Source organism: Heptranchias perlo, chromosome 2, assembly GCF_035084215.1.
Source record: "Heptranchias perlo isolate sHepPer1 chromosome 2, sHepPer1.hap1, whole genome shotgun sequence".
Lineage (NCBI taxonomy): Eukaryota > Metazoa > Chordata > Chondrichthyes > Hexanchiformes > Hexanchidae > Heptranchias > Heptranchias perlo.
The window spans coordinates 65234613-65259201 of NC_090326.1; the positions used below are offsets into that span (position 1 = coordinate 65234613).

At 42.0% G+C, this 24589-nt stretch overlaps 1 protein-coding gene across 1 annotated transcript in view; it reads left to right on the forward strand.

Moving 5' to 3' along the window:
• The window catches only part of bcl2b (BCL2 apoptosis regulator b), a 130279-nt gene that overhangs the window by 98403 nt on the left and 7287 nt on the right, over positions 1-24589 (forward strand). The gene's annotated exons all lie outside the window — the stretch shown is intronic.

Genomic DNA, 24589 nt, shown 5'->3' on the forward strand with positions numbered 1-24589 from the left:
GATCCAAAATTGGCTCAGTGGCAGGAAGCAAAGGTTGACGGGTGTTTTTGCGACAGGAAGGCTGTTTCCAGTGGTAAGTCCTGCAAGTCTCAGTACTAGGTCCCTTGCTTTTTGTGGTGTATATTAATGATTTGGACTTGAATGTGGGGAGCTTGATCAAGAAGTTTGCAGATGATACAAAAATTGGCCGTATGGTTGATATTGAGGAGGAAAGCTGTAGACCGCAGGAAGATATCAATGGACTAGTCAGGTGGGCGGAAAAGTGGCAAATGGATTTCAGTCCAGAGACGTGCGAGGTAATGCATTTGGGGAGGGCAAACAAGGCAAGGGAGTACACAATAAATGGGAGTATTCTGAGAGGTGTAGAGGAACAAAGAGACCTTGGCATGCATGTCCACAGATCCCTGAAGGCAGCAGGACAGGTAGATAAGGTGGTTTAAAAAGTCATACAGGATACTTTCCTTTTATTATCCGAGGCATAGAATTTAAGAGCAGGACAGTTATGCTAGAACTGTATAAAACATTGGTTAGGCCACAGCTTGAGTACTGCGTACTGTTCTGGTCACCATATAACAGGAAAGATGTGATTGCACTAGAGAAGATTTATGAGGATGTTGCCAGGGCTGGAGAATTTTAGGAATGGGAAAATATTGGATAGGCTGGGTTTTTTTCTTTGGAACAAAGGAGGCTGAGGGGAGATTTAATTGAGGTATATAAAATTATGATGGGCCTAGATAGATTGGATAGGGAGGACCTACTTCCCTTAGCAGAGGTGTTAGTGACCGGGGGCGTAGATTTAAAGTAATTGGTAGAAGGATTAGAGAAGAGCTGAGGAGAATTTTTTTCACCCAGAGGGTGAAGGTGGTCTGGAACTCACTGCCTGAAGGAGTGGTAGAGGCAGAAACCCTCAACTCATTTAAAAAGTACTTGGATGAGCACTTGAAGTGCTGTAACCTACAGGGCTACGGACTAAGTGCTGGAAAGTGGGATTAAGCTGGATAGCTCTTTTTCGGCTGGCACAGACACGATGGGCCAAATGGCCTCCTCCTGTGCCGTAACTTTCTATAATTCTGTGATTTCCCCCTCCTCTCAAATACTACCTATTTCCATCTCTATAATATTGCCTACCTCCACCCCTATTTTGGTCCATCTGTTGCTGACACCCTCATCCATGTCTTTGTCACCTCAAGACTCAACTATTTAAATGCTCTCCTGGCTGGCTCCACATCCTCCACCCTCTGTAAACTTCTGTTCATCCAGAACATTGCTGCCCATATTAGCTACATTAGCTCCCCATTCCCCAATGTTTTAAATTTAAAATTCTCATCTCTTCATGGCCTCATCTCTTCCTGCCTCAGTATCCTCCTCCAACTCTACAATCCCCCACAAGCTCTCCATTCATCTGAATTTGTGCATGCCTTTTGTGCATGCCCCACTCTCTTTGCCGTATCATTGGCTGTGCCTTGAGCTGCCTAGCTCCCGCACTCTGGAATTCCCTCCCTAAACTCCTCCCCTCCATTTCCCATTTCCTTTCAAGACCCTCTTTAAAACCCAACTCTTTGACCAAGCTTTTGCTCACCCCTCCTAATATTTCCTCCTTTGGCTCAGCACCAATTTTTCTGACTGTCTCTGTGAAGCACCTTGGGATGTTTTTCTACTTTAGAAGCAATTGTAAATGCAAGTTATTGATGCGTCACGTTTTGCCTCTAAATTGCTTAGCAGCAGAACTTATCTGCATGTGACATGGTTTTATCCTTCTCTTGATTGTTTAATCAGTGTGACACTTTCAAGAATGTTGATTATGTGTGAAATACATGTTCTGAATGTTTTGTAATTTTTTTAGGCCTAATGCCATAGATGCTACCTTCTCATGTGTACACTGCAAGCAAATTCAAATCCAAGCGTGCCTCTTGAATTGATGTTTTTTTTTTGAAGAAAACTTTACTGGAAGTTCCCTGTATCGATTTGTGAGTTTTTAAGTGTAGAATGTGCAGCATCGTTTCAAAGTGATGAGTTTCACTTTTTGTTGTCACCACATGATCTGTCATTTTGTACTTCGAAGGGACTGTTTTCTTCTACCAGTTTTCATAAAATTCATTCTGAAATTTTCCCTTGTCTGATTTAGTTATGATTGAGTTTGTGGTTCAACATAGCAGTCATAACTGTACATGTAGGCGGGTGGTATTCAAATAAAAACGTTTCTCTTTCGGCTGTTGCTGTTAAATTGTTGCCCTCTCTGTCGTGCTCTATCATACTTGTCCTCCTTCCTCTTCCCCTTCCATGAAAGTTATCCTGTTGCTAAAAGATTAAGTATCAAATGTAATTGTACACTTTTAAAAAAAAAAAATGTATTTTATTTATTTTTGCCCTTTTTCTTTTGATTTTCTGGTGTTGCACATAATTCTTTTGTCCAAGCAAGCAGGCAGGCGACCTCTTTGCAAACCATTACTGTTGAATCAGTCATTGCGAGGCACACAGGTGATCTGGACTGAAACTCCTTTCAGTTTATTTTTCTTGTTTCCAGTTGGGCAGCATCTGTCCTCAGTTCAAATTCTGACAGCACAGGTAAGATTAAGAAATCCTGGATGCAAAGACTTAGATCAAATGTACTGCAGTACTGAAGTTATGGAATATATGTACTGATTTTTTTTCAGCTATAAAATTGAAATGTGTGGAACTATTGTTTTGTCTATTATGGATCTGTTTCCAAAGTATCAAAAAAACAATGTCACACACATTCTTCTGCAGTGATCCAAACAGGTGTACTCGCTCAACTTCATTATCATCTTTCACTTTGTTCTGCCAAGTTTCCTTCTCTATCCCAAGTTTTTTAAATCACAACCTTTAGTGATATACATGTAAAGTGTGCTTTAAAAATGTCATTTTGTTTCTTGCCTAGACTGCTTCACTATAGGTTTGACATCCTATTATTAAACTTTGATAGTATTTGAAAGTACAATGAAAATATGATCTGATTTGTTCCACTACAAACGGATAGGGAGAGACAAAGGGTTGTGATTGGCTGAAAAACATGTTCTACAGCTCGTTTAACAGAACTGCTCAACAGTTAGTGGGATTGTTAATTGATCATCTTGGTTTAAAATGCAACCTGTTTTAGTATTTCGCTCAAAAAAAGCACAGCTTTATGTATTTAAATGGGTTTGCAACCTGTATCCCTCTTGATCATATTGGGCCAAATCTTCCTGGAAAAATAACGGTGAGTTCACGACGCACGCCATTATTAACGCGCAAATCAGCCAGCAAGTTCAGGGGAAGAAGAGATACAGCATGAGTTGTGAATCTCCAGTACTTGCTGGTCGATTTACGCCGCTACGTCATTTGCCTCCCTCAAACGGCATCTCGCCCTTAGCTGCCTCATTATTTTTAAGAACTTGCTGGATTTGCATATTAATTGTCCATTAAACTTGCCGCAGAAAGTTAGGGCTCATAATTAACAGCGTAAGTACCCATTTAACAATGTGATTGTTAATGCAATGCCAATCAATCACTCACTCCGGCCCAGAAAGGGAACAATTTAAACTATTGAGTCTCATTCTTGCATGTAGTAAATTCTTCTTGGAGATATTTAAAAATTTTTCTTTGCTATTTTTCCTTTGTCTCTTTTCTCTAAATCCAATCTTTCTTTCCCTCACTTTATTTTTTTCTTTCTGTACCTGATTTGCTCTAATTCACCCTCCTTCTCCATTATTCCTGTTTCTTAATCCTTAAATCTCATTGGTTAGGGAGATACACTATTGGTCCTGTTGTTCATTAAGGTCCCAGGTGCCCCGTTGCCCTCTCCGTGCTGTTATCAGCTCGCACTTCCAGTAAGTTTACAGTCTCCGGCACAAGATATCTGCTGTAGGAGGGGACTCTTGTTTGGGGGATGGGAGAGGAAGCCTGGTGCAGGGGAGGCCCAAGGATTCCTTGTAGAACCCGGAGGGGTACAACTGCTCCTCTTAGCACATAAGGGAACCAAAAATAAAATTTTAAAAACTTACTTTGCTGGACCTCTTCTGGCCCTGGCTGCTGATCCCGTTAGGTTTTGCCTGGCGGGGTAGCCACCACTGCATGCCCCGTCATTTAACCCTTTACATGACACCACCAGAAGTAATAGCAATTTATAAATTGAAAAATCCACAACAGGCAAACAAAAATTTTGTGACATAGTGTCTCTTTGGGTTCCTGAGTGCTTGGTTTCTCAGTATGGTTTAATCCTTACTGACTCTGTGTTCTGCCCACATATTTACGAGCTTAATAATACACCTTGCGTGTTAGCCTGCAGCTTTTAAAATCTATTTTAAATTTCTGCCATGGGTTTCTGATTTCCACTACTTCAATTTTGGCACCAGATAGGACACTTAGGGGTCGATTTTAACTTGTTTTTCCTGGCATTAACAGGGCACTAACAGCCTCAAAACAGGGTTGGCAGCCTTACTGCTGGTGATATTTTGAAAGGGGCCGAAAGTGCCGGCCTGTTTCAAGTGGTAGGCCCCTTTTATTATACAAATTGGGGTTTTAGGACCCCAATTGCCACTTTAGATTCGAACTGGTCGGAGTGTGCACTATACACGTTCCGATCAGTTCCACGGGAAAGAGAGCCAAAGAGGCCCAGCAAAAGTAAGTTTGAAATTATTTTTGAGGCCCAAAGGAGCAGAACATTGGGCTGTCGGAACTTAGGTCCCATGAAAACTAACTTGTTACAGTCTCTGCATGCAGTTTGTAAGGTTGTTGAAGTGGTATCACATTGAAACAAAGATGAGAAAATTTAATCTTTGCCTCTCGAGCTTCCTGATAGCTTGATTGGCAAATGCACTGTCCCCTTTGGAACAGAGCCATTTAGACCAGGAAAGTTATCTGATTTTAGCCAAGGTGGTGATAGGGATGCTAAAAAGGCCTCAATGCCTCTGTTTCAGGAAGGTGACTGCTGCCTGGTGACCTCTGCTAGAAAGTTGATGTGCGTGAATGTCAGATGAAGACAAGATTATGTGCTGTGCATCATGGTTGACTGGACTATCGGCATTCACTATCTATGTCCGCACAGGAAGAACAAGTACTTGGGTGAAATACCAGAGTGTGATCAGTGCCTGCGGAATGTAGTCCAGTAAACTTTTAATCTTGGCTTCTTTAATCTTTCTAGACATTCACCTGGACGTTGTCCCAAAGCATGAAGTCCAGTTTAAAATGGGTACTTTCTCATACATTCTCTCCTGGTGAATCTCAGCACCCCTTTTAAAAGTGCAGCAGTGGAAAATATCTTGGATTAGTGGGTTGGGGGGGGGTGGTGGAGTCTGTTATCAATACTTTTTCTGTTGGAAAGCTACTGTGTATCATTTTTGTACTGATAAATGGAAAAGGTGGCATTATTCCATTCCATTCTGCGAATGCAGTGATAATGTACCAGTTACTGATGATGCCTTTGCTTTTATTTTCCCATCACTATAAAAGTGGCTTATAGGAAAATAAAGATTGTAAAGGAAAGCCAACATGAATCTAAACAGGAGATGAATTGATGCACTTAACAAACTTTGAGCTCCCTGGGTCATCCTTATCAAAGAACAACATTCACTTCCCCTTTCCCCACCAGTTCTACAAACCAACCTTTTTATTTTTTAAAACTTTTATCCAGGCTACACTGTACGGCTGGTACAGATTTCAAGGTTGTTTGAGTAACAAAATGCTGAAGTCTGTTTTTATTGGTGTTTCAAATGTAAACCTGTGAGAGCCATTTAAAGAATAATTTGACGAGGACAAGCTTGTTATGTAATTACTTTCTGAATGTACGGTGCACTTCCTTTTTTGGACATCTTGCCTCGGAATGCTACTTTTGTCACTTTGCCATATTCTAGTTGATAGTTCTCCCGTTGTTGGTTGCAACATTGCTTTCTGTACTTGCAATGTTGATAGTATCCATAGTATTGAGGAAGTAAATGGATGACAGGACGTTATTAAAGGGAAATGATCAAGATGTTGGTGAAGGAAAGTACAGAAGTACCTTGTAGCATTTTTGTAATTTATGTTTTTCAACAGAAGAATGTTATATTGGCATAAACCTTATTGCATATCTAAAAACAAAGCTTTCCATATTACTTTTCAAGGACAACAGTACTCTTTTAAACTTTTTTTTTTAAAGCCCTAGACATTGACTTGCAGCTCATAGCAGTAAAAACAGTCTGCTGCAAATTACATCTTTATGATGTGAGTCTTTTATTTTGTCCCTAAGTTATTCATTCTGCTCCCCATCAGTGCTGCCTTTATAAGGTCTGCGAGAGGATCCTGGTGACTACTATCCTTCCAGAACTTCCTCTCCTGCTTTGGAGGAATACCTGGCTGCCACTCGACATTTATACATAGTGGCTTAGATAAGATTTGTAGCTCTGCAATATGGGGAATTGTGAGCATAACCTGATGAACTGTCACTCAATTGTGCCCTTTTTTTGGATACGACAAAGCACCGAGACAATATGTCATTATTTTCCTTGTCATTTGCAAACATAGGAACAGGAGTTGGCCATTTAGCCCCTCGAGCCTGCTCTACCACTCAGTGAGATCATGGCTGATCTGTGACCGAACTCCATATACCCACCTTAGCCCCATATCCCTTAATACCTTTGGTTAACAAAAATCTATCCATCTCAGATTTAAAATTAACAATTGAGCTAGCATCAACTGCTGTTTGCAGAAGGGATTTCCAAACTTCTACCACCCTTTGTATGTAGACGTGTTTCCTAATTTCACTCTTGAAAGTCCTGACTCTAATTTTTAGGCTATGTCCCCTAGTCCTAGACTCCCCAACCAGCGGAAATAGTTTCTCTCTATCTACCTTATCAGTTCCCCTTGAAAACTTTGATCAAATCACCCCTTAATCTTCTAAATTCCAGGGAATACAACCCTAGTTTGTGTAATCTCTCCTCGTAATATAACCTTTGGAGTCCAGGTATCATTCTAGTAAATTTACGCTTCACTCCCTCCAAGGCCAACATATCCTTTCTATCCAGTGCCCAGAACTGAACACACGCCTCTGGGTGTGGTCTAACCAGGGCTTTGTATGGCTGCAGCATAACTTCTACCTGCCCCGTATTCTGGTCCTCTAGATTAAAAAGGCCAGCATTCCATTTGCCTTTTTGATTAATTTCTGTACCCGTCCATGACATTTTAATGATCTATGTACATGGACCCCTAAAGTCTCTTTGGACCTCCACTGTTTTGAGCTTTTCAGCATTTAGAAAGTCTTCTGATCTATCCTTTTTAGGTCCAAATGCTGCCTATCTTTGTGTCATCAGCAAACTTGGATATGTGGCTCTCTATCCAGTCATCTATGTCCTTAATAAATACAGTGAATAGTTGAGGCCCCAAAACAGATCCCTGTGGGACTCCATGAGTCGATCCTGCCAGTTTGAATACTTGCCCATCCTACTCTGTCTCCTGCCGCTCAGCCGATTTTTCTAACCAGGTCAATAATTTGCCCTCCATTCCATGAGCTTCGACTTTAGCTAACAGTCTCATATGAGCAACATTATCGAATGCCTTCTGGAAGTCCATATAAACAATGTCCATAGACATTCCCCTGTCCACTACTTTAGTCACCTCGTCAAAAATTCAATCAGCTTCGTCAGGCATGACCTACCCTTTACAAATCCATGCTGGCTCTCTCTGATCAGCTGAAAATTTTCAAGGTGTTCAGTCACTCTATCGTTATAGACTCTAGTAATTTCCCAACAACAGGTCTAAATTTGGTCTTTAATTCCCTGGTTTCCCTCTCTCACCTTTCTTAAATTGCGGAGTGACATGCAATTTTCCAATCTAAAGGAACGATTCCTGAATTGAGAATTTTAGAAGATTATAGTTAGGGCTTCTGCAAATTTTTTAAATCATTCATGGGATGTGGGTATCGCTGGCAAGGCCGGCATTTATTGCCCATCTCTAATTGCCCTTGAGAAGGTGGTGGTGAGCCGCCGCCTTGTAACAGCTGCAGTCCGTGTGGTGAAGGTTCTCCCACAGTGCTGTTAGGAAGGGAGTTCCAGGGTTTTGACCTAACGACGATGAAGGAACAGCGATATATTTCCAAGTCGGGATGGTGTGTGACTTGGAGGGGAACGTGCAGATGGTGGTGTTCCCATGTGCCTGCTGCCCTTGTCCTTCTAGGTGGTAGAGCTCATGGATTTGGGAGGTGCTGTTGAAGAAGCCTTGGCGAGTTGCTGCAATGCATCTTGTAGATGGCGCACCATGGCTGCAGTGCGTACTGTCTTCAGCACTACAGCTGGGATGTTGAGAGGCTGGCTGGCTGTTGGGCGGGAAGGCCTGCGCTAGAAGGTTGCAGCCAGAGAGAGAGAGAGAGAGATGGCGGGGAAAGAGATCACGGAGGAAGGGCGATCGTTTGGTGGTGGGGGGGGTGAGGGATGAAGTGCCGATCTGGGGGGGGGCGGGGGGGGTGGTGAGGGGTGAGGTGCCGATCGTGGAGGGGGGGGGTGTGGGTGCCGAAGTCCCGATCGCGGGGAGGGAGGCAGATCGCAAGGAGGGAAGCAGGTCAGCTTGGGGGGCTGGGGGGAAGCACTCCTGCTCCTCCTCCTGGCCCACAAGCAGTGCTGGAAAGGCACTTGCTGGATCTGGTTGTCCTCACCTGGGAAACCCGGCTCACAGCCATTATATGTAAAAGTCTGCTAAACTCTGAGGCATGTAGCTTCATTAACATATTTAAATTACAGACCCGAGAACAGGTTAATTGCCTGCTCCCCCAACCCATTAAAACTGGCGGCTGCCTTGAACTGCTGCAGTCCGTATGGTGAAGGTTCTCCCACAGTGCTTTTAGGTAGGAAGTTCCAGGATTTTGACCCAGCAATGATGAAGGAATGGTGGTATTTGTCCAAGTCAAGGTGATGTGTGACTTGGAGGTGATGGTGTTCCCATGTACCTGCTACTCTTGTACTTCTAGGTGGTGGAGGTTGTGTGTGTGGGAGGTGTAGATAGGTTACTCCCCGAGAGAGCAGAAAGTTGACTTATTCCCAGGCATCCTTATTTGTGTGATGAGATGGGTGCAAAAATGACCCAACATAACTTGTTTTCTCCTTTCCTTCACCTCTCTAATTAGGAAATGTTTGACTGCTGCTTAACATCTCCTTCAATACCAACCTTAGATTAAGAATTTATGTTGGCATTTCTTAGTAATAACTTGTGTCTCAGCATTTCATTGTTTTTTATTCGTGCATTGGATGTAGGTGTCGCTGGCATTTATTTCCCATCCCTAATTGCCCGTGAGAAGGTGGTGGTGAGCCGCCTTCTTGAACCGCTGTAGTCCGTGTGGTGACGGTTCTCCCACAGTGCTGTTAGGAAGGGAGTTCCAGGATTTTGACCCAGCGACAATGAAGGAATGGCGATATATTTCCAAGTCGGGATGGTGTATGACTTGGAGGGGAACATGCAGGTGGTGTTGTTCCCATGTACCTGCTGCTCTTGTCCTTCTAGGTGGTAGAGGTCGCGGGTTTGGGAGGTACTGTCGAAGAAGCCTTGGCGAGTTGCTGCAGTGCATCCTGTGGATGGTACACACTGCAGCCACTGTGCGCCGGTGATGAAGGGAGTGAATGTTTATGGTGGTGGATGGGGTGCCAATCAAGCGGGCTGCTTTGCTCTGGATGGTGTCGAGCTTCTTGAGTGTTGTTGGAGCTGCACTCATCCAGGCAAGTGGGGAGTATTCCATCACACTCCTGACTTGTGCCTTGTAGATGGTGGAAAGTCTTTGGGGAGTCAGGAGGTGAGTCACTCACTGCAGAATACCCAGCCTCTGACCTGCTTTCGTAGCCACAGTATTTACGTGGCTGGTCCAGTTAAGTTTCTGGTCAATGGTGACCCCATAAATGATTCTTGACTCATTAGGGAAATCCTTGGCAAAATTGCATGTGATCTGCTTCGTCTCGAGCTGTTCACATGTTCTAGCAATTGTATATTATGGGACTGTGGGCCATTAATTCGTACAAGGTTACCTTTCGTCCCTGAAGTAAACTGCACCTGAATTTTTGCTTTGTTTTGTTTGCATAATTGAAACTGTTTGTTCTTAAACAATAGTATAATAGTAATAATGATGGCTCCTTTGTAGTGCTGCTTAAGATTCCTTAGTACAAGTTATTTATTTGGAGTATACAGGGCACTCTCAAGGATGCTAATTTCACTCATTTCAGTGCTGCATTCAATTTTAAGACATTTTGTCTTCCTGGGGGTGGGGAAGAGTTTTATCCCTGTAATTGCATTAGAAATGCATCCTGATATTTGACCTCTGAAGGACTTGGTCACTGACCAAGTTGCAGATTAGATTTTTTTTCCTGGAAGGCCCAGTAATTTGTATCACTGCTAACAAGAAAGTTGTTAGATTGAATCCCAGTGTTTCTCGAGCTACTTTGTTCGATTCAGTTTGAGTTTTAAAGTAAGAAAGAACTTGCATTTATATAGCGCCTTTTACGACCTCAGGATGTCCCGAAGTACTTCTTTTTACAAAGTCACTGTTGTAATATAGGAAACACAGCAGCCAATTTGCACACAGCAAGGTCCCACAAATAGCAATTAGATAATGACCAGATCATCTGTTTGTGATGTTGGTTGAAGGATAAATATTGGCCAGAACACTCATGCTCTTCTTCGAATAGTGCCATGGGTTCATCTGAGAGGTCAGACAGGGCTTCAGTGTAACGTTTCGGACCAGACCTCTGGTCATATGGTTTTTGACCATCTTCTGGAAAGGAAAGGCAAACGTAGCTACTTGGTGGCTGTATCGGATTTGACTGTCACCTCTTCCCCTTCCCCTCCCCCTCCCCCTCCCCCTGCCCAATTTAGATTTCTGATTGAGTTGTGAATGAAAATTAGAAACCAGAGAGTTTCTAACACTCTGGATATGGCCATGTAGTGGTTATGTCACTAGACTAGTAATCCAGAGAATGTTAGTTCAAATCCCACCATGGTAGTTTGAGAATTTGAATTCAGTTTTCAAAGTCTAGAAATAAAAAGAAAATTGACTATAAAGCTGTTGGATTGCCATTAAAACCCAACTGGTTCGCTAATATCCTTTAGGGAAGAAAAGCTGCCGTCCTTACCCAGTTTTGCCTATATGTGACTCCAGTACCCCACCAATGTGATTGACTTTTAACTGAACTCTGAAGTGACTTAGCAAGTCGCATCATTGTATCAAACTGTTTGCAGCAATTCAAGAAGTTCCACCATCGCCTTTTCAGGGCAATTAGGGATGGGCTGTAAATGTCAGCCGTGCCAACGATGCCCACATCCCGAGAGTGAATTTTTTTTTTGCACGCACGCACACTGCTTCCTACATTTTTCCAATTTTTTTTAACCTGTTTACATTCCCACTATAAGATTATGTAGCAGCCTTTTGTTCAGAACTTTGATAAAGGCAGTCTGAAAATCTAGTTACATATTATTTATAATGATGTGGAGATGCCGGTGATGGACTGGGGTGGACAAATGTAAGGACTTGCACAACCACAGGTTATAGTCCAACAGTTTTATTTTAAATCACAAGCTTTCAGAGCTTTCCTCCTTCGTCACCTGACGGAAGGAGGAAAGCTCCGAAAGCTTGTGATTTAAAATAAAACTGTTGGACAATAACCTGGTGTTGTGCAAGTCCTTACAATCATTTATAATAGTTGTTTCTATAAATAACAGGTTAAACTGACCTCCATGTTTAGACGGACAGTTAATTAATTTGCATTTTCAAACACAAGTGGGATGATCATTCATCTAATGATTTGCACATTGTGAAGAGAATGAAAAAAGATTTATTTTAGTCCAGGAGGTTGGTTTTGAAGAGTATAGAGCTAGATACTAGACAGAGGAAACAACCACTTTAAGGAAATGATGAGGTGTGTCCTCAAATTGTTTAAACAACCCCAATTGTTTATAGTGCATGATTTAATTGACTGCTATTTAGTCTTGTTATATGGAGGTTTTTATGTGTCTGCATAGTGCTATTAACATTGATGGAGAAAAATTTCCAAAATTTATGAAAATTCCTGTATTTGGCTCGGGGTGGGGAAGGAATGGCCTGTAGAAAGATATAGGAAAGAAGTGAGGAAAGGTGATGATATGCAGGAAAGTGAGAGGCAGAGAGTTTGTGTTCCAGTTTCCTTTAACAGGTACCCTGTTATGCTAGTTTTAAAATAATTATAAATACAACAGGTAGGATATACACATCCTCTGAGCTAACCAATAATTTAAATGTTGCTATACTATACTCAATAATAAGGAATTACTAGGCAAAAATATAAGGGGCTCCAATGCGATCCTAAACTACCGGAGTGAATTACAAATGTTTTATTTTGTATCCCAACCTGCTTTCAACTCTACTTGTTAGTAATTGTCCATTGCGGTGATGTTTTAATGACAGACCCGCCCAAGAGTTTTCCCACGTCCCAGGTAATCTGCACTTACTACGGTCACCGTTTCGAGTGGCACGAGCATTGTAACGTAAACAACAATCGAGTTTATTTACCATAGCTTAGAAATTACTGTTGGAAACATTAGCGGGCAAATGCTGAACACTCCTTGTAGTGGATGCATTAACTAAGTTAAAATAAGTTGGTTAACGCCTGTGCTGCTAATTGTATTTTTTGTACTCCAAGTACTACTGGCAGCACACCATCTGCCTGTCCTCCCTCCTACAATTTTCAAATTTTTAAAACTACAGCAACATCATCAGTAGTTTCTGATTTAGCTCTTCTCGTTTACTCGTTCAGCCTTGATATTGTGGGGCATTGGGGCTGTTATCTTGATTTGTCAATTTTTAAAAAAATTATACCTTTTTGAACTAGTTTAACCTAGTAATATAATTAAGCAGGCAGACCTTGTTTGACATTAGTCAGTGTCAACATTGTGGTAACTGGGTTGATATTCACAGGTTGAAATAATTTTGAAGTCCCAACTAAATTTAGTAAATTGATTCTTTCATCCACTGTTTGAACTGAATGTGCTTGCACATGGATCATGCATTATCTCCATGCTTCTACCATGCCCTCCTATGTTAACCAAAATGTTTATACTTAATATGTAGTAAGCAGTTGGCAGGTCATTTCAGGTGGTTAGTGAAAGCAAGGTTGCTGTGCTTCACAATTCCATTTTCCATTGTTGAGGTAGGAGCTGAAGAACATAAATCGTGGAACAAATTCCATAAACCATGTACAATGTCTCTGTCCCACCTATTTAATCTCCTAAGGAAAGTTCTGTGCAAATATTCTTAATTTCAAAGATGATCAGCCATGATCTCATTGAATGGCAGAACAGGCTTGAGGGCCTGAATGGACGACTACTGTTTCTATGATGAATAATAAAAATTCCAGCTGCATCTTTTCAACCTCTATTGCTATTCAACTCTGGCTGGTTGTCCTCGACAGACTTCAACTTTACCTTCCCTCAGCCCCAGCGGTACATGAATCATTGCGCTCTTTGGAGTATTTAATTATTTCAATTTAAACCTGTAGCCTTCAATTGCATTTTCAATCCATGAGCTTATATACTTATCCGGACCCTTCTTTGACCATAAGACCATAAGAGATAGGAGCAGGAGTAGGCCATTTGGCCCCTCGAGCCTGCTCTGCCATTCAATGAGATCATGGCTGATATGATTTTTACCTCAACTCCACTTTCCTGCCCTTTCCCCTTATCCTTTGACTCCCTTGCTGATCAAAAATTTGTTTAACTCAGCCTTGAATGTATTCAATGACTCAGCCTCCACAGCTTTTTGGAGTAAAGAATGCTGAAGATTCACGACCCTCTGGGAGAAGAAGTTCCTCCTCATTTCCATTTTAAACGGGCAACCCCTTATTCTGAGACCATGCCCCCTAGTTTTAGATTCCCCCATGAGGGGTAACATCCTCTCAGCATCTACCCTATCTTGTCCCCTCAGAATCTTGTATGTTTCAATAAGATCTCCTCTCATTCTTCTAAACTCCAATGAGTATAGACCCAACCTGTTCAATCTTTCCTCATAAGACAACCCTTCCATACCCGGTTTATTATCTCCATCTAAACTGCTTTGGCTGGGAGTCTGTTCCACATGGGGGAGTCCAATGGCAGGAATGCAGATCACTCAAAAACCCCTCCACCATCTACAAGACTCAAGTTAGAAGCATGATGGAATACTCCCTACTCGCCTAGGTGGGTGCAGCTGTAGCAAGACTCAAGAAGCTCAACACCATCAAGGAGAAAGCTGTCAGCTTGATTGCTGCTCTACCACTGGATTCAGTATTCAGCCCCTCCACCAACAGTAGGCTGTGGCTGCAGTATGTAGTATCTACACCACACATTCCAGCAACTCGCCCAGCTTATTTCAACAGCACCTCCCAGCCAAAGGGCCTTCACCACTGAGATGGACAAGAACAGTGATGTCACAGGAACACCTCACTTACAAGTTCTCCTCCCACGTGAGACACACATGTTTCTGTCCATTTTTCCATAGAAAAGAATTGGAGAAAGTTATTTGAAACATTGTGTTTTTGAAGCATAATATATTATTGCAAGTAAAAAGTAAAGGTGTCCAAGATGGTAGGTAGTTAAGATGCTGATGACCTAGCCTTGGTATTGTTTCCTCGTAGACTGTAAATAATAAGGAATTTTGGTGGCTTGTCTCTAGATGTGAGGTGTTTTATCAATTACGTTGTGTTGGAAGGTTTTGATCTCTCCCTGACTGTTCACAGTCAGAAAATAAAGCAGAAGATCACTCACCTCCAAAGTCAGTCTAACTTCTGCAACAGAAGCTGCAGCTGAGGCCCTAAGAGAGGCAGGTTCAGAAAATCCAGGTTTCGAGGAGTTGGTCTGTTTAAGTCAAGTAAGATGACTCGTGGAATTTGGGTAACATACTGCATTCATTATTTTCATGTTTATGCAGAGAAAGGTTATATTCATTGAACAAACTAAAGCACTGTATGCTCACCTTACTGTGGAATAAAGCAGCTTAATGATTTGAACCAAACGCTGCCTCATCTAATGTTCATTTGGGTTTCTTTTGGAGGAATTGAAGAAATACATATGCAAAGGCACCGATATTCAGTTCAGATGAGAAAGGTGGTTTCGTTGTAAGAAAACAACAACAATTAAGTGTAGTACTGAGGGAGTGCTGCTCTGTCTGAGGTGCTGTCTTTCAAATGAGTCATTAAATTGAGGCCCTGTCTGCTCCCTCAGTTGGATGTAAAAGATTCCATGACACTATTCGAAGAGCAGGAGAGTTACCCTCAACTAACAGCACTAAAACAGATTATCTGGACGTTATCACGTTGTTTGTGGGACTTTGCTGTGGACAAATTTGCTGCCGCCTCTGCTACATTACAACAGTGACTACACTTCAAAAGTACTTAATTGGCTGTAAAGACATGGGATGTCCCGAGGTCGTGAAAGGCACTATATAGATGCAAATTCATTTTTCTTTTTTTCTTTCTTGAGTTAGCTAAAATCAGACTGTTTACCAGCATTGTGCACTGGTCAGCTAGGACCACTGCTGGGCTAACTAGGATCACCTTGCTCACTAGGGCATTGGCTTCCAGCGTTTTATGTAGCTGAGTGGGAAAAAATCCCGACCACAATGAGAGGATTTACAACTCCAGGTCATATTAATGAGCCAGACAAGCGGCTTGGTAAGCAGTACAGTTTACAATAAAATAGGAGCGTACAGTGTTACCATCTCCTGTCTAAAGCATGGACATACACTGTACTTTATTTGACCCTGCAGAGGTCAGCGATGAGAGTACCTAAATTGTATGCTACTGACATTCACCTTCAATGCAGGAACTTGTGCGTCTTTCAAACTGATGATGTGAGGAGCACTCTGTTGTTGGGTAAATGTTGGCTTCATTTACCTCCTATCTAGCGAAGCACCGAAGGATATAAAGCCAGTTTGACTTCCCAGAATTTTTTTTTGCCCTCCACAGTTTTTGACGTTTGTACAAACCCCTGTACACGTGTTATAAGACGACTACTCAAACCTCAATTCCTCCTTGTTTTTCGTGTTTGTTCGAATTATAGCAAGTTTGATTTCTCCAAAAGCCTGGGGTCAGTGTTTGGAATTGGAGAAGCATGTGGTACAGGTCTAACAGATGCAGACTGTGTATATATATTTTTTTTTAACAAGCAAACAATAGGGCATTCCCGTTCATTAAATGGAACCCTCGCTCTGCTTCATTCAACACAATGCAGCAAGGATATCCTGTTGAACCAATAGAGATAACCAGGGAAATAAAGTCACTTCCTGACCAGCTGTTCTCAACGCTTAATTCATCAGGAAGTTCTCACTTCCTTTTTGCTTCACTTTACCCACCTACGTTGCTAATGGTGAGCTAATAATACAACAGGACATTCAGTTACTGAATGAAATCTTCTGAAATGTGTAAATCATTAACTAGTTACACTGTTTATTTTGATTACAGCCTTTTTAGCAAGGCAGTTTGCCATAGCAACAACCTCTTGTCAATAAGATCGGCAGGGCCTCCATATCCCCGGGCTCTCTGGTTGCACCGCCCGCTTTGGTGATTGTGCGCTCTGTTCCCACACCCCTTTTAAAATTGGGACCATTGTGTTTTTCTGTTTGTCGTTTTGTATATTAGGTAGGGTGGATTTTCATCTTTTTTGCACCTGGGGAACGCTCAGTTCCTGGATGCAGTGAAGAGGAAAAGTGGGAGGGGCCACGTGTCCTTTCTCTGTTCCTTGAACAGGCATAGTGCCTCTCGAATACATCGCCCGTCTCTGCCCCTGCTTTGGCCTATCTGCTGCTGAAACCCTCATCCACGTCTTTGTTACCTCCAAACTCAACTATTCCAGTGCTCTCCTGGCTGGCCTCCCATCTTCCGCCCTTTGTAAACTTGAGCTCATCCCGTATTCTAACGCTCATCCCCTATTCTAACTCTCTCCAAGTCCTATTCTCCCATCACCCCTCCCTCTGCTCGCTGACCTATATTGGCTTCAGGTCCAGCAACGCTTCGAATTTAAAATTCTCATCTTTGTGTTCAAATCCCTCCATGGCCTCGCCCTTCCCTATCTCTGTAACCTCCGACAACCATCCTAGATCTCCGCACTCCTCCAATTCTGTCCTCTTGCCCGCCCCCGATTTCCTTCACCCAACTAGGGGCGGCCGTGCCTTCAGCTTTCTAGGCCCCAAGCACTGGAATTCCCTTCCCAAACCTCTGTCTCTTTACCTCTCTCTTATCCTTTAAGACACTCCTTCAACTTACCTCTTCGACCAAGCTTTTGGTGACCTATTCTATCTCCTTATGTGGCTCGATGCCAAACTTTGTCTGATAACCCTCCTGTGAAGTGCCTTGGGACGTTTTAAATAAATGCAAGTTGTTGTAATCAGCAGGGAATGGCAGAGGAAAATTGGCCCTAATGTGGAAGGATGAGAGAGAAAATGGATGGAAGGCCGCTTAAGGAGAGAAAATTGAAACCACAACTCTGAAAATCAAGATGCAATCGGGTGAACTAGGAACTCAGGACATTAGAAAAGAATTGTGGTAACTAAACAGCAAGTGTTTCTTAAAGGAGCATATTTTAAACAGTCTTTACCTTCATGATTTCTTAATTTCCCCTTAGTATATAGAGAAGTAATTTTTGTAGTTTGTAAACTGGTAAAAGACTGAGGAATTAGAGACTAGCTATTTCAGTTTATACCCAGAAACACATCTTACTTGATTATTTACTAAAGGAAAATAAACCAATATAAGATCGCTAAAGAGCAGTAGTATAGTGATAAATATTACCAGACTGTTTAGTGCTTTAAAACCTATTGGCCTGTACATCTGTCTCTCTTGGACTTCTGAAACAAAAGAAGTCCATAGAAATGAACAGTGAACCAAAAAAGCTCCCTTTAGTAGGAAAATTCATGTGAAACTAGTGATTTCAAAGTAGGCTGGTATCTAATTGAAGGTTGTTATTTTTTAAAAAAACCTAGTAGATCTCCAGTTGCATTGTACATTGTGAGTCAGGGGTTACATAGTTGTTGGTGTGGAAAGGGGTGAATGGATACACGTTTTCACTAGTATTTGGAAAGAAGCTTCTGACAAAAGTTTGTGGGAGATGTGCTCAGAGACAGTGGGGCAAGTGTTTCTGATTGGTTCCTCGAAAACAAGGCTGGGAAGTTCTTCAAAGCTGCTCCCACTCCGCTGGCGGTTTAAAAAATAAAGTTAGAAGGAAGTCTTGCATTTATATAGCGTCTTTCATGACCTTGGGACGTCCCAAAGCACTTTACAGCCAATGAAGTACTTTTTGAAGTGTGGCCGCTGTTTTAATGCAGGAAATGGTTATTGTGGCAGAAGTGGGGCAGAATCCCCATTTACGTGAGCATGTCCGGCAGAGTATTGCCGTGTAGCGGGAGCAGCGCCAAGGAATTTCCCAGCCCAAGAGCTTTACTTTCCCACTGCAGGTAGACAAGGAAATGGATTTTCTTGTCAACCCCCACAGTTACATACCTGAATAAATCTGTGCACATAACATGGGGAAGAGGATGGCTCAGGACTATGTAGCTACAAAATTCTTTTGTTCGGCAGTGTAGCCAATGGGACATGGTGGCAATGTAATAAAAACAGAAAATGCTGAAGAAGCTCAGCAAGCCAGGCAGCATTGGTGGAGAAAGAAACAGAGTTAACGTTTCAGGTCGAAGACCTTTCGTCAGAACTGGAAGATGTTAAGAGTTAAAGTTTTTGAGCAAGTACAGAGCCAGGGAAGGGAGGGGAGGGGAGGCAAGAACAAAAGGGAAGGTCTGCGATAGGGTAGAGGGCACGAGTGATTAAATGACAAAAGGGATGATGGTGCAGGGCAGGAAAGGTGGTAATGTGCTCGGTCTCTCTCCCTTCCCTGTTTTTCTCTTAATCTCCAAGCACTATAGGAGTCATAGCAAAGTGATTTGAATTCAGTGTTTTTAGCCTGTCACTGTTTTGCTGGTTTTCTGTTTTTTTGGGCCAATGTTGAAGAATTTCCCAACTTAATAATTCCATTTTGGAATACATGACACATTAGGTTTTTTAATAGGCCATTTGCACGCTCAGGATTGAAGATAATGAGTAATATGTTGCCACTTGCGTCTCTGCAATGATGTTCTGCTAATTGTACAATCTTTGACATTTTTACAGTTAGTAAAAATTGGGCCAAAATTTGATGAGTCTTTCTAGATTCACCCGTACTTATTAAAGTCCTTGGTAGTGTGGGACTAAATGAATCTGAGCTGGGGGGGGTGGTCAAAGGTTCTGTTTAGATAGGCTTGAGGCTGAACTCAGGAGCTGCTGAGCAAGTAAAATGTAACAAAAGGTGGTAGGGCTGGGCTGGAATCTTGGGAGTGAGGCTGAAGTGGTGGGAGTGTGTAGCAGAAAAGCCATTGGACCTTTGAGTAAAGGGCTGTGGGCAGCTGGCTGGACATAAACAGAGGTTTCATTGGTAGTGGAGAGCAACGGGGGGGCAGCAAGCTAGAGAGAGCATAATGGCCATAGTTGGTACAAAGAGGGAGACAGCGCGTGAAGGGATGGAGGTTTCTGTGTGCACATGATTTTAGAATGCTGTTTTAGGAAGAGGGGGCCTGGGGCCTGGAGAGTAGTAGTGTTGGCAAATGTGTTGCTGTCTGATATGGGGGCAAGGAGGTTGTACCTGGGTTGAGGCTGTTAATTTTGTTGGCAGGAGAGGGAGGGAACTAGATGTCAGTGATTGGACAATAGGAGGGGTAAATTTATGGGTAACTTTGTGCTTTCGTTTTCATTATTTTACTGTGTTAATTATGTGCTGTGTTTATTTTTCAGGCTGTACGGTGGGTGGGTGAGGAACTGTCAGAGTGGTTGTATGCGACAGAAATTTACTTTGGTAGAATGTAATAGCCAATCAGAAAAGAGATGGTTCTGGGATCTGATTGGTTCGCTATTCTGAGATTTGATTGGGCAGGTTGAAGGGTAGGTAGACTCTAGGTTCTGATTGGTTGAGATTTAATTGGTTGAAAGAAAGAACAAACTTGCATTTATATAGTGCCTTTCATGTCACAGGACATCCAAAGAACTTTATAATCAGTGAATTAGTTTTGAAGTGTAGTTAGTCATTGGTGTTGTTTAGGCAAACATGATAGCCAATTTGTGTACATCAATGAGATAAATGAACAGATAACTTTTTTTTTCTTAATGTTGGTTGAGGGATAAATGTTGGCCAGAGCAATAGGAGAACTCCCCTACTCTTCAAATAGTGCCATGGGATCTTTTTGCATTCACCTAAACAGGCAGATTTGGGCTCAGTTTAACATGATAACGCAGCACTCTCTCAGTACTGCACTGAAGTATCAGCCTAGATTATGTGCTCGGTCTTGAACCCACAACCTTCTGACAGTTGTAAGAGTGCTGCCACTGAGTCAAGGCTGAAGGGTTTTTCTCTCTCTGGCTCTGTGATATGATTGGTTGAAGGGAAAATATGGCACTGATGCATGTCACTACATTAAAACAGACTTTTTAAAAGTATTATAGAGATATATAAATTATAGCAAGCAGTTTCTAAATTACTGCTATTTAGCTGTTCGAAATCCAGGTGCCATCCCAAATCCACTTAATGCCTGAAATCTGGTGGATGAGGAGAATATTTTTTTATTCGTTCATGGGATGTGGGCGTCGCTGGGGGAAGGATCAGCTTCAAGAGAAAAACTTTTAAAAATGCTCTGAGAAAAGCCTCTTTTTTTTTCCTTGTGTTTATAAAACTTTTTCTCTGTCTAGTTCTAATAAAAAAACACCTCGAACAATCGTGGCTAATACTGGTGGGCATCAATACTGCTCTGATCAGTGATCTCTGAACTTGCCTCTCTTCCTTTTAAGTTGTAAATACACAAACCCACTCACTCCTCGTCTTCTATATCCTAACCATGTTGAAATCAATACCCATCAACAAGATTGCTGTTTTATGGTGATTGTAAGTCAAAGTTTGTGGGGTTTTTTTTGCTTTTATGCTTATCACGGTGAGGGATTTTGGTGCTGCGGTACGGAACATTTGAGGTACCCAGGGTATTGTCTGTATGCAGTACTCCCAGGCCTGGTACAACCAGTTACATGCAGAGTAAAGCTTCCTCTATACTACTTCAACAATGTTCCTCAGTTCCAACTTCAGAAGAGACACCTCTCTACAGTGCCAGGTGGCATTTTCCCATTTTCATGTACTAACCATCCTTAGGCCTGACATTGCCAATTAGACCCAAATAAGCACGGGGGACATTTTACTACATTAAAGGTGCTATATAAATTCAAGTTGTTGAGACCTTTCTATGCTGAAGGCCTGTACCTGCTAGGAATGAACTGAGACGGAGCAAACTCATTTCACATAGGATTCTTACGGTCAGCAGATAGAGGAGACTTTCACCCGATTGGTGTTTATTGGGATTCTGTTTATTTATAATTAGTCACCATAAACCAAAGACCCTATCAGTCATGTTTCTTTTTAATTACATGGGATTATTGGATTGTCTACGATTTTTACTGATGATTTGGAGATTGCATCCTGCGCTGCTTCCATTTTTCTGGAAAATTGCAAGTCGGTGGCCTTGCTCATTACACACAGTCTTCTGCAATAATTAATTTTTTCCAGGATCTTGGAACTGTGGAACTCCTTGCCTCCCTTATTGGCCCAGAATTTGCTGTAGCCAGTCAATGAATGCTGCCTGCCATTAGTTAGACTTGCCCGTTTAATCTCAATGATATTTTGCACTGCAAGTTGCTGAAAATGTGAGATGGAAATGGCCTGGCACTCTCTACAGGGCATCTGGGATCGTAGTGAACAGGGCAAGCAACTGTATATCTCCTTGTCACAATCCTTCAATCTGATTGATTGATTGATTATTACCAGCACAAGGACTGAGAAGGAAGTGTAAATTAGAGTGGGTGAATTCAATGTCAAATCAGGTACAGAAAGAGAAATAGAGAGGGAATGAAAGTTTGGATTAAGAGAGAGAGAAAAAAGAGGGAAAGAAAAAGTTTTTAAAAAATAATTTTAATTTTTTTTAACTCCAACTGTTTAAAAACTGAAGGAATAAGACTCCACACTTGTTGATTTTCAGTGCCAGAGAGGTTGACAGTAATTAACACTTATCACATCATTGAAAGGTTACTTGGACTTGAAATGACTTGACTTAACTTTCTGTGGCGAGTTTAGTTCGTATCTACCGCGCAAATACAGGAACTTCATGCCATTCAATGCATTTCAATGGTGAGGCAAACAGTAAGATCCCGTTTTTACGAAGCTAAAGGCGGAGCAGCGCATCTCGGACAGCAACGTTTGGATTTCTGCGTTTAACTGCGCATCTGCCCTTGCCTGAAGTTGCTGCGTGGTTTGCGCATAAACAACGGTAAGCGCCATTAGTCTCTGTTATTTTGAGAGCAAGTTCTGGGCCATTATTTTAATAATACTGAAAAGGAAGACCTAAGTGTGATACCACCTAATCAGTGCTCCCTAGTTTACCTCTTTGTCTTTTATTCTATTCAACCTTGGTGGTGCTCTACACTATGGTCCTTCACCTTTCCATTATACTGCCATCTGCCTGATTTTATTTATGCGTGAATGGAATTCATTATTTTTAAGGTCTTATTGCTTTCTGTTCTGTCTTTATAGACCTCAAATATTGAGAACTTGAGAGACAAAGGAACTTGCTGAAAGGTTTTGGCTATAAATGGCTATAACTCGTAACTTTTGGATAATTCCATTATATATATTTTAAGTTAACCTGAGTGACAGTATTTTCATGAATCCCCTAGGCCCTCTACTGGTTGAAAGATTTTCTTCATGAGAATTCTATCAAAATACATTTTTGCTCTTCAAAGTTTAACTTATTTGAGAAGACTGACTTGTGAGACTTGTAAGGACTTTGTTTTGTTCCTCTTTACTGGAATAGATGGATACAATCATTCTTTGGCGTGTATGAAATATGCAAAAGTATAAGAAATAGGAGCAGGAGTATGCCAATCGGCCCCTTGAGCCTGCTCCGCCATTCAATAAGATCATGGCTGATCTGATCCTAACCTCAAATCTAAATTCATGTCCAATTTCCTGCCCGCTCCCCGTAACCCCTAATTCCCTTTACTTCTAGGAAACTGTCGATTTCTGTTTTAAATTTATTTAATGATGTAGCTTCCACAGCTTCCTGGGGCAGCAAATTCCACAGACCTACTACCCTCTGAGTGAAGAAGTTTCTCCTCATCTCAGTTTTGAAAGAGCAGCCCCTTATTCTAAGATTATGCCCCCTAGTTCTAGTTTCACCAATCCTTGGGAACATCCTTACCGTATCCACCCGATCAAGCCCCTTCACAATCTTATATGTTTCAATAAGATCGCCTCTCATTCTTCTGAGCACAAATGAGCAGAGTCCCAATCTACTCAACCTCGACTCATATGTGCGCCCCCTCATCCCCGGGATTAACCGAGTGAACCTTCTTTGTACTGCCTCGAGAGCAAGTATGTCTTTTCTTAAGTATGGACACCAAAACTGTATCCAGTATTCCATGTGCGATCTCACCAATACCTTATATAACTGCAGCAAAGATCCCTGTTTTTATATTCTATCCCCCGAGCAATAAAAGCCAACATTCCATTGGCCTTCTTGATCACCTGCTGCACCTGCATACTAACTTTTTGATTTTCTTGCACCAGGACCCCCAGATCCCTTTGTACTGCTGTACTTTCCAGTTTCTCGCCATTAAGATAATAAATTGCTCTCTGACTTTTCCTGCCAAAGTGCATAACCTCACATTTTCCAATATTGTATTGCAACTGCCAAATCTCCGCCCACTCACCCAGCCTGTCTATATCCCCTTGTAGGTTTTTTATGTCCTCCTCACTCTCTACTTTCCCTCCCATCTTTGTATCATCTGCAAACTTTGATATCTTACACTTGGTCCCCTCCTCCAAATCATTAATATAGATTGTAAAGAGTTGGGGACCCAGCACCGACCCCTGCGGAACACCACTGGCTACTGGTTGCCAGTCCGAGAATGAACCATTTATCCCAACTCTCTGCTTCCTGTTAGATAACCAATCCTCCACCCATGCCAGAATATTACCCCCCAATCCAGTGATTCTTTATCTTGAGCAATAATCTTTTATGTGGCACCTTGTCGAATGCCTTCTGGAAGTCTAAATACACTACGTCCACTGGTTCCCCTTTATCCACCCTGTACGTTATGTCCTCAAAGAACTCAAGCAAATTTGTCAGACATGACTTCCCCTTCATAAAGCCATGCTGACTTTGTCCTATTAAATTATGTTTATCCAAATGTTCCGCTACTGTCTCCTTAATAATAGACTCCAATTTTACCCACCACAGATGTTGGGCTAACTGGTCTATAATTTCCAGCCTTCTGCCTACTACCCTTTTTAAATAAGGGTGTTACATTAGCAGTTTTCCAATCTGCCGGGACCTTTGCCGAGTCCAGAGAATTTTGGAAAATTATTACCAAAGCATCCACAATCCCTACTGCCACTTCCCTCAAGACCCTAGGATGTAAGCCATCAGGTCCAGGGGATTTATCCACCTTGAGTCCCATTAATTTACTGAGTACCAATTCCTTAGTGATTTTAATCGTATTTAGCTCCTCCACCCCCCCAGAGCCCC